An 8,813-nucleotide genomic window follows, 5' to 3' on the forward strand; every position below is an offset into this window, starting at 1 on the left:
GATATTATATTATTATATCATTTATAAGTTTTTAATTTATAGAATATAATTTTTATGAATTGTAAATTTATTTAAGCCAGTTCTTTAAAACCTTGTCTGGCCCTTAGAGATGCATATTTAATGTATATAGGGATGAAATGAATGATGGCTGGGATTTGTTTTAAAATACTTTAGCAAAAAAAAAAAAGAAAGAGAAAGATAGGAAAAGGGACAACAAAAGTAAATGTAGAAAAAATGGATAATTGTTGAATCTAGAGAACATACTAGAGTTCATAATATTCTCCATTTTTATGTCCTTGAAAATTTTTCATAATAAAAATTAAAAATACCTCTGCACTCTTACCTACTGTCATTCTCTACCCCTTTATATGGTTTTATTTTTTCCAAACGATTGTCTGAAATTATCTTGTTTATTTGTGTATTGCCTGCCTCCCCCCAAGAAGAATATAAGCGCAATAAACATAGGATGTACCTGAATCTTATTCATTCCTCTTTCCCTAGCAACTCAAACAGTTCCTGGCAGGCAGCAGATGTTCAATTAATTTTACCAGCACATTACAAGTAACATGATTTTTCAAACAGGTAGTGTGTTGTAGTTGATGGGTAATTTATTTTTGATGTTTTTTAAACAATGAAACCTTAGTACAGCTCTACTTTTTGTCCCAAAGGGATCCCGGCTCTTTCCATAAGTGACCCAGCTCTTTTCTCCTTGCATGGACAGCATGATTTGGATGGATGCAGAGACGAAATCCCCTCCAGAGTTCTTTACAATCATTTAATGGCCCCAAATCTGGTTGTTTGCCAGTCGGCAAAGGCTACAAGGCCCAGCACTTTAATTTGACCAACTGTTAAGTTCCCCTGTGAGGTTGTTATTTTCTGAGAACTTGGAGGTTTTATAGCCTCAATCTTCCTTTAATTGTTTTAAGGTTATACTAAACGAACAACAGATGTTGCACTCCATAAATCTGTTATTACTGGCTTCTGATCGGTTCTTAATGTCAAAGTCCGCTTCTTCCTCTTGTGAAGAAGACTCCGTCTCAAAAAAAAAAAAAAGTGAAACTGATCTACTCGTCTGTCTTGTTTATTTTCTTCCTTCTTTCCTTTTTTTTTTTTTTTTTTTTTTTTTTGAGACGAAGTCTCACTCTGTCCCCCAGGCTGGAGTGCAGTGGCGCAATCTTGGCTCACTGCAACCTCCACCTCCTGGGTTCAAGCAATTCTCCTGCCTCAGCCTCCCGAGTAGCTGGGATTACAGGTGCCTGCCACCATGCCTAGCTAATTTTTGTATTTTTAGTAGAGACGAGGTTTCACCATGTTGGCCAGGCTGGTCGCAAACTCCTGACCTAAGATGATCCAGCTGCCTCGGCCTCCCAAAGTGCTGGGGTTACAGGCGTAAGCCACTGCGCCCGGCCTTGTTTATTTTCTTTTATTTACTGTGGGTTTGTAGACTTATAGTATTAGAAGAATAACTTTTGTATAAAGAAAATGTGTATTCATGTTCATAACAGTTGCTATATGTTCTTAACTGAAGTCTGAAGTCATGGCCGACTTAACATATGACAGACTCAATTACATTTTTTTCTTTTTTTGTTTTGAGACTGAGTCTCACTCTTGTTGCCCAGGCTGGAGTGCAATGGCGCAGTCTCAGCTCACTGCAACCTCCGCCCTCCTGGGTTCAAGCGATTCTCCTGCCTCAGCCTCCTGAGTAGCTGGGATTACAGGTGCCTGCCACCACACCCAGCTAATTTTTGTATATTTAGTAGAGATAGGGTTTCGCCATGTTGGCCAGGCTGGTCGCGAAATTCTGACCTCAGGTGATCTGCGCCTGCCTCGATTACATTTCTATAACTGAAGTTATCTGGGCATTGTCGATTGCGTTGGCCCATCAAAGTGTATTCCAGGGGCTTCAGGATGGGACCATCACTCTCATTTTACACATAAGAGGCAATATAGGAGGTCTCTTGGATCCTGACTTCTGAAGGTCCCTATTGGCCTTTGGACACCACTCTTATTAACCAAGCTCTTCCCCATTCATCCCAGAAGCTCACTCATTTTTTTCAGATGCATCGGGGGTCAGAGCTCAAGAGTTCTCATCCCAGATTTTATCATGCTGAGTATGCTTTTCCATAGCTTACAATGAGACCTACAGCTACCCCAAGGTGTATTCCAGAGCTGGAGTATTTCAGGACAAGGAGAAGTTGCCAAACAGTGTTGAATTATAGAGCCCTTAGGATTTACATGCTCTGCAAGAAAGTCGGCTTGGATATTTGGAAAAAATGAATTTATATTACACTGTACAATATTTTTAAGGCCAGGAAAAAATCGTTTTTATTCAGTACCTATTCAACAAATATTTTCTGAGATCTTGCCACAGGCCAGGCACTATAAGATGTGTGGAGATACATGGTCTCTTACCTCATTGTTCATAATTCAGCAAGGAAATGATGCAAAAACAACTGGCTAAAATGCATAGGGAGGAGTGTACTAGATTAGTCTTTCCAATCCTTCTTACTTAGGATGAATTTATGTCTGGGAGCTTTAGTGATGGTATATTTTTGGGAGCAATTTCTTTATGGTAGGATGGTGTCATGCTTTCCACATATCATCCTTTTAATTCCTTACAAAAAAAAAAAAAACCTGATGTTGTAGGCATTGTCATCCTTATTTTACAAGTGAGGGAACTGAAGCTTAGAGAAGTGAGACAGGCCTGAGAGTTTTGCAAGTGGCAAGGTTGGAATTTCAACTGGTCTTTCTTGTTCCCCAACCACAGGAGCATACCCTCAACTCGAGCAGGTGCCAGGTTATCAGCTGTTTAGATAACGCTATGTCCCGGTTGGACACTAGAGGGCACTGAGAAAGCAAAACAATCGGAGGAATTTGCCTCTGGCTACCACTTTGAACAACCATAACAAATTGAACTTCCCAAATTCATCTTTGAAGGCGAGTTAACTGTAAATACAGCATTGAGAAGGCAGGTCTGCACCTACTGCACTCTCTGGTTATAGGTAAGGAAAAAGATCACGTAGGATTTATCTTTCATCCAAAGCACTTCAGCTTGCTGCTTCTTTTACCCATAGTAGTTGCTCAGGAATCTTTGTGAATACTTTTTTTTTTTTTGAGACGGAGTCTCACTGTTTCGCCCAGGCTGGAGTGCATTGGCGCAATCTCAGCTCACTGCAAAGCCTCCTGGGTTCACGCCATTCTCCCGCCTCAGCCTCCCGAGTAGCTGGGACTACAGGCACCCGCCACCGCGCCCAGCTAATTTTTTGTATTTTTAGTAGAGACGGGGTTTCACCGTGTTAGCCAGGATGGTCTCGATCTCCTGAGCTCGTGATCCGCCTGTCTCGGCCTCCCAAAGTGCTGGGATTACAGGCGTGAGCCACCGCGCCCAGCCGAATCTTTGTGAAATTGAACTGAATATCTGGGTGCCATCACAAGGTACGTATCTAGCTGGCTTCTGCTCATCCCACAGCTGATTCCAAATCTGGGGTGTTGTGCAAACAGCTGCCCAGCTGGAAATTGGTCCAAATGAAGGTAGCTTGGTTCACCAATGGGCTGTCTACACACTCCAGATATATCTCCCACTACCCAGAATGAATCGCAAAGGACTGATGCAATCAACATGACTGTCATCCTGAGGGATGCTTCATGAGGATGAAGTACTAAGATTGTAGCTTACAGGATTATTATTATTATTTGAGAGGGAGTTTCGCTCTTGTTCCCCAGGCTGGAGTGCAGTGGTGCGATCTCGGCTTACTGTAATCTCCACCTCCTGAGTTCAAGCGATTCTCATGTCTCAGCCCCCGAGTATAGGCGCATGCCACCACGCCTGGCTAATTTTTTGTATTTTTTAGTAGAGACGGGGTTTCACCCTTGCTGGCCAGGCTGGTCTCGAACTTCTGACCTCAGGTGATCCGCCTGCCTCAGCCTCCTGAAGTTCTGGGATTACAGGCATGAGCCACCATGCCCGGCCCAGGATTATTTTTTCACTAAGGGAATTAGCACTCACCAGGATCTATGTCGGTGTCAGGAATAAAAAGTCAACATTCCTTGTTGGTTCAATCCTTTCTTCCTTAGATCTTTGCTGTTAGTTTCTAGGTAGCTTTTCTGTCATGTTTACAACTTACAAGAAGTAGAGTATATGGATGAAAATTACTGGGAAAAGCTAGCTCACATTTTATGGAAAAAGTATTTAAAAATAATCGATGAACAATATGTCTTCAATGAGTACTTGCTCATGTGTCTGTCTTGTGTGGCAGAAACCAAACAGCCTTTTTCAACCCAGCCACACCCTGGAGTGATGCAACAGTAAATGAGACACAGGCATGGCCACACATGCAGGATATGAAGCCGGCCTGCCAGCTCAGGAAGTTACCCTAGAGTCAGACGGGTGTTGGATCAAGGAGGAATGTTCAGAGAGCCTTCCCCACAAAGCACGTAGCACAGCAGGGCATAACAGGCAGCTGGGCTCTTTTTCTCTGTACAGGAAGAGGCAGACTGCAATTTTTTATTTTTACTTTTTGAAGTAAGGAAGTTATGTGACCAGAGCCCTATTTTAGTAAGATAGGTTTGCTGGCATGATGGGGGATAAGTTAATGCAGAGGCTTAGAGACAGAGAGACCTTGGGAGGAGGGTATGTGGAACTAAGTAAGCACTGGGGAAGAAGGGAGCGTGTAAGAAATATTTCAGAGCCAAAATATGACAGTTCTGGATTGTTGATTTAATGCGGGAGATTTGGAAGGGAAAGGTATAAATATGGTAGCCTCACGTTCTTTGAGCATTTACCATGGGCAAATTACTAAGCAGTTTACAGGTATTGACTCATTTAATTCTTTTTTTTTTTTTTTTTTTTGAGATGGAGTCTCTCTTTGTCATCCAGGCTGGAGTGCATTGGCTCGATCTCGGCTCACTGCAACCTCCGCCTCCCAGGTTCAAGCAATTCTCCTGCCTCAGCCTCCTGAGTAGCTGGGACTACAGGCACGCACCATCAGGCCCGGCTAATTTTTGTATTTTTAGTAGAGTCAGAGTTTCACCATGTTGGCCAGGCTGGTCTTGAACTGCTGACCTCAAGTGATCCACCCAGCTCGGCCTCCCTAAGCGCTGGGATTACAAGCATGAGCCACCGCGCCTGGCCTGACTCATTTAATTCCAACAAATTGTATGAAACAGGAATTATTATTATCTACTATTATTATTTTTTATTGGAGAGGAAACTGAGACATAGGGAGGCTCAGTTGTTAGTCAAAGGTCACTTGGTCTTCAGAACCTGCATTCTTCATGTATTCCACATGGCCTCATCTCCAGTCTGGGTGACACGAGAGATGGTGATGCCACTGGCTGAGATGGGGAAGTCAGGAGAAGGAGCAGATGGGCATGTGTATGGAGCGGGAGGGAGGGTGGACAAGGTGGTGTTTTGGATATGTGTAGCGTGTAGATGTTCTGCCAGCACCTCAAGTGGAGATGGTCACCAGGCCTCGTGTCCCAGTGTGGAGAAGGAACTGGTTTTCATTAAAAATAATGAAACATCTGTAAAAATACCATTGGCTGCGTTTCTCAGTCAAGCTATTCAAGAAAGGCTGGCTATGCTAACAAACAGGAAGCCCATGCCCCAGCTGAAGATTTGCCCAGAGAGTTAGAAGGAGCAGGTTCATCAACAAGGTGCTCAGACCCCTGGAACGCCTGCAAGAGACAAGGACTAAGCCTTGAAAAAGGAGGAGGGAATTAATGTGCTCCTCATTCCAGTGGCCAGAGCTTTCCAATGCTGCCTGCCTGTTAGAATCACCTAGGAGTTTTTTATTTTTTATTTTTCAATTTTTTTTTTTTTTTGAGATGGAGTTTCGCTCTTGTTGCCCAGGCTGGAGTACAATGGCACGACCTCGGCTCACTGCAACCTCTGCCTCCCAGGTTCAAGCGATTCTCCGGCCTTGGCCTCCAGAGTAGCTGGGATTACAGGCACGCACCACCATGCCAGGCTAATTTTTGTATTTTTAGTAGAGATGGGGTTTCACCGTGTTAGTCAGGCTGGTCTCGAGCTCCTGACCTCAGGTGATCCATCTGCCTCGGCATTGCAAAGTGCTGGGATTACAGGCACGAGCCACCGCGCCTGGCCAAGTTTTTTAATTTTTAATTTTATTTTTTTGAGACGGAGTCTTGCTCTGTCACCCAGGCTGGAGTGTGGTGGGACTATCTCAGCTCACTGCAGCCTCTGCCTCCTGGGTTCAAGCAATTCTCTTGCCTCAGGCTCCTGAGTAGCTGGAATTACAGGCAAGAATCACTAAGAGTTTTAAAAAATACTCATGCCCTGGCCTCACCCCAGAACCAATTAAATCAGAATATCTCAGGGATGGCCAGAGGCAGTTGGTTGTTTTGTTTTGTTTGAGACAGGGTGTCACTCTGTCACTCAGGCTGGGTGCAGTGGAATGATCTTGGCTCACTGCAGCCCTGACCTCCTGGGCTCAAGCAAGTCTCTCACTCCAGTCTCCCTAGCAGCTGGGACTACAGGCGAACATCACCATGCCCAGCTAATTTTTTATCTTTGTAGAGCCACGGTCTTGCTATGTGGCCCAGGCTGGTCTCAAACTCCTGGCCTCAAGCGACTCTAAAGTGCTGGGATTACAAGCATGAGCCACCATGCCTGGCCCATAGGCAGGTTTGTTTATTTTTAGTTTTATTATTATTTTTTTTAAGATGGAGTCTCACTCTGTTGCCCAGGCTGGAATGCAGTGGCGTGATTTCGGCTCCCTGCAACCTCCGCCTCCCAGGTTCAAGCAATTCTCCTGCCTCAGCCTCCCAAGTAGCTGGGATTACAGGTGCGTGCCACCACGCCTGGCTAATTTTTTTGTATTTTTAGTGCAGACAGGGTTTTACCACATTAGCCAGGATAGTCTCGATCTCCTGACCTCATGATCTGCCCACCTCAGCCTCCCGAAGTGCTGGGATTACAGGCGTGAGCCACTGTGCCCAGCCCCATAGGCAGTTTTTAAAAGCTCTTTAGGTGACTCTAATGTGAGGCCAGGGTTAAGAATTGCAGCAAAAGGAGGCTTGTCTTTGGAGGTGATGATCAGAGAGCAGGATAAGTAGTGACTAATGCCTGCAAAGCACTTTTCCATTCAGAAAGTACTTGCACATATATGACCTTATTTAAGGAACATCTTATTGTTATCCACTGGTTTGTGGGAAGAACTGTGAACCAATAAAATAAATGACTTGCTGAAGGTCACAGTTGCTTAGTAGAAAAGCCATGACTCGACCTCAGATCTGCTGACCCCCAATTCAGGGTTCTTTTATAATGTCACACAGGGCAATACGACCAAAGGAAGGCCAAGTTCATCTGTATTCACATGTAAAGGTGAGGGTGTAGGTATTTTTTAAAGTAATTATGATCCACGAGGGTTAATCTAAAAATAGAGCTGTGGCTTGTGTAAGAGGCATAATAGGGTGGAACAGCCTTGAATGTCACAGGCCAAGAAGAGCTGGTGAAGCCCAGATGGCCCGATGGCCAAGGAGCAGGTGGAGTGGCTGCAGGGAAGGAGCAGGCAGCGGGTGATGGGAGCAGAGTCAGGGAGGGAAGCATAGCGTGGGGCTGGAGGGGGCCCTGACATTGCCCAAGGTCAGGAGTCCTGGCAGTCTAGGCACAAGACTTCAGGCTACCTACAGCTGGTAGTGCTGGAAATGGCAAATCCAGAACATTCCTGGAGGCATTTGCCAGTTAATACGAACTCTTCTGCATCTTAAGGGACAAAGCATCTTACTATCCAGATAATAATCACCTGCTAATTTGTATAGAGCCATATCATTTAGGATATACTACCTTTGTCCATTTTCACAAGTTTGGGATATTATTTTCCTACTTCAGCAGCTGCATGTGTGATACTGGCATAATAATTCCTTATGATGGACACTGAGAATAAGTGAAATGTGTCTAACCAAATGCCTAGCACGTAGGAAGGTGCTGAATAAATATTAGCACCTTTTATGGTGGATTCTTTTTTGAATATGGATAGTAAAGATCAGAAATGTTGAGTACCACTTAGTGGTTAAACAGTGTGGGCTCCAAAGCCAGACCACTAGTTTCAAGCCCAACTCTACCAATTTAGCTGTTACGCCTTGGACAAGTTAATTACCCAAGTAAAGTCTGTTTTTTTCTGGAATAAAGTAGAGATAACACCTGAAGATTTCTCTTGTAGTTTTTGGGCAGATTAAATGAGACAATGCATGGAAAGCTCTTAGCATAGTCCCTGGCACCTAATCACTGTTCAATAATTATTAACAAGCTCTATTAAATCCTGCCAAATAGCCAGAGCATAAGCCAACACTGGAATCTAGGCCAGTGCTCTTTCTGCTACACCAAGGCAGCTCCTGATGATAACAAACATTAACCCAAGTGAGAAGGAAAGAGAGCTAACATTTATGGAGGGCCAGCTGCATTCCAGACACGGACATCATGACAAAGCAATTCACAGGGAGATGATGAGGTTCACGGGGCTTAGTAACCTTCCCAAGGTCACAAAATAGTGAGAGATGTGGGGGTCAAATGGACTGACCTCCAGTCCTGCAGGCTTTGTCCATCCAGTGGTTCTCCAGCGTTCATCAGAATCACCTGCAGGGTTTGTTAAAACCCAAATTCCAGGCCTTTCTCCCAGACTTTCTAATTCAGTGGGCCTAGGGTTGGCCTGAGAATCTGGATTTCTAATAAATTCCCAGGTGAGATCAATGCTGTGGGTCCTGGACTGTACATCCTCAGTATACACCCAGCTGCCTTTGCTCAGTAAAACTCATTGTAATGAGACACCTCTCAGGCTGCCAGAAGCCCAAGG

The sequence above is a fragment of the Pongo pygmaeus genome, chromosome 16 (genome assembly GCF_028885625.2).
Source record: "Pongo pygmaeus isolate AG05252 chromosome 16, NHGRI_mPonPyg2-v2.0_pri, whole genome shotgun sequence".
Lineage (NCBI taxonomy): Eukaryota > Metazoa > Chordata > Mammalia > Primates > Hominidae > Pongo > Pongo pygmaeus.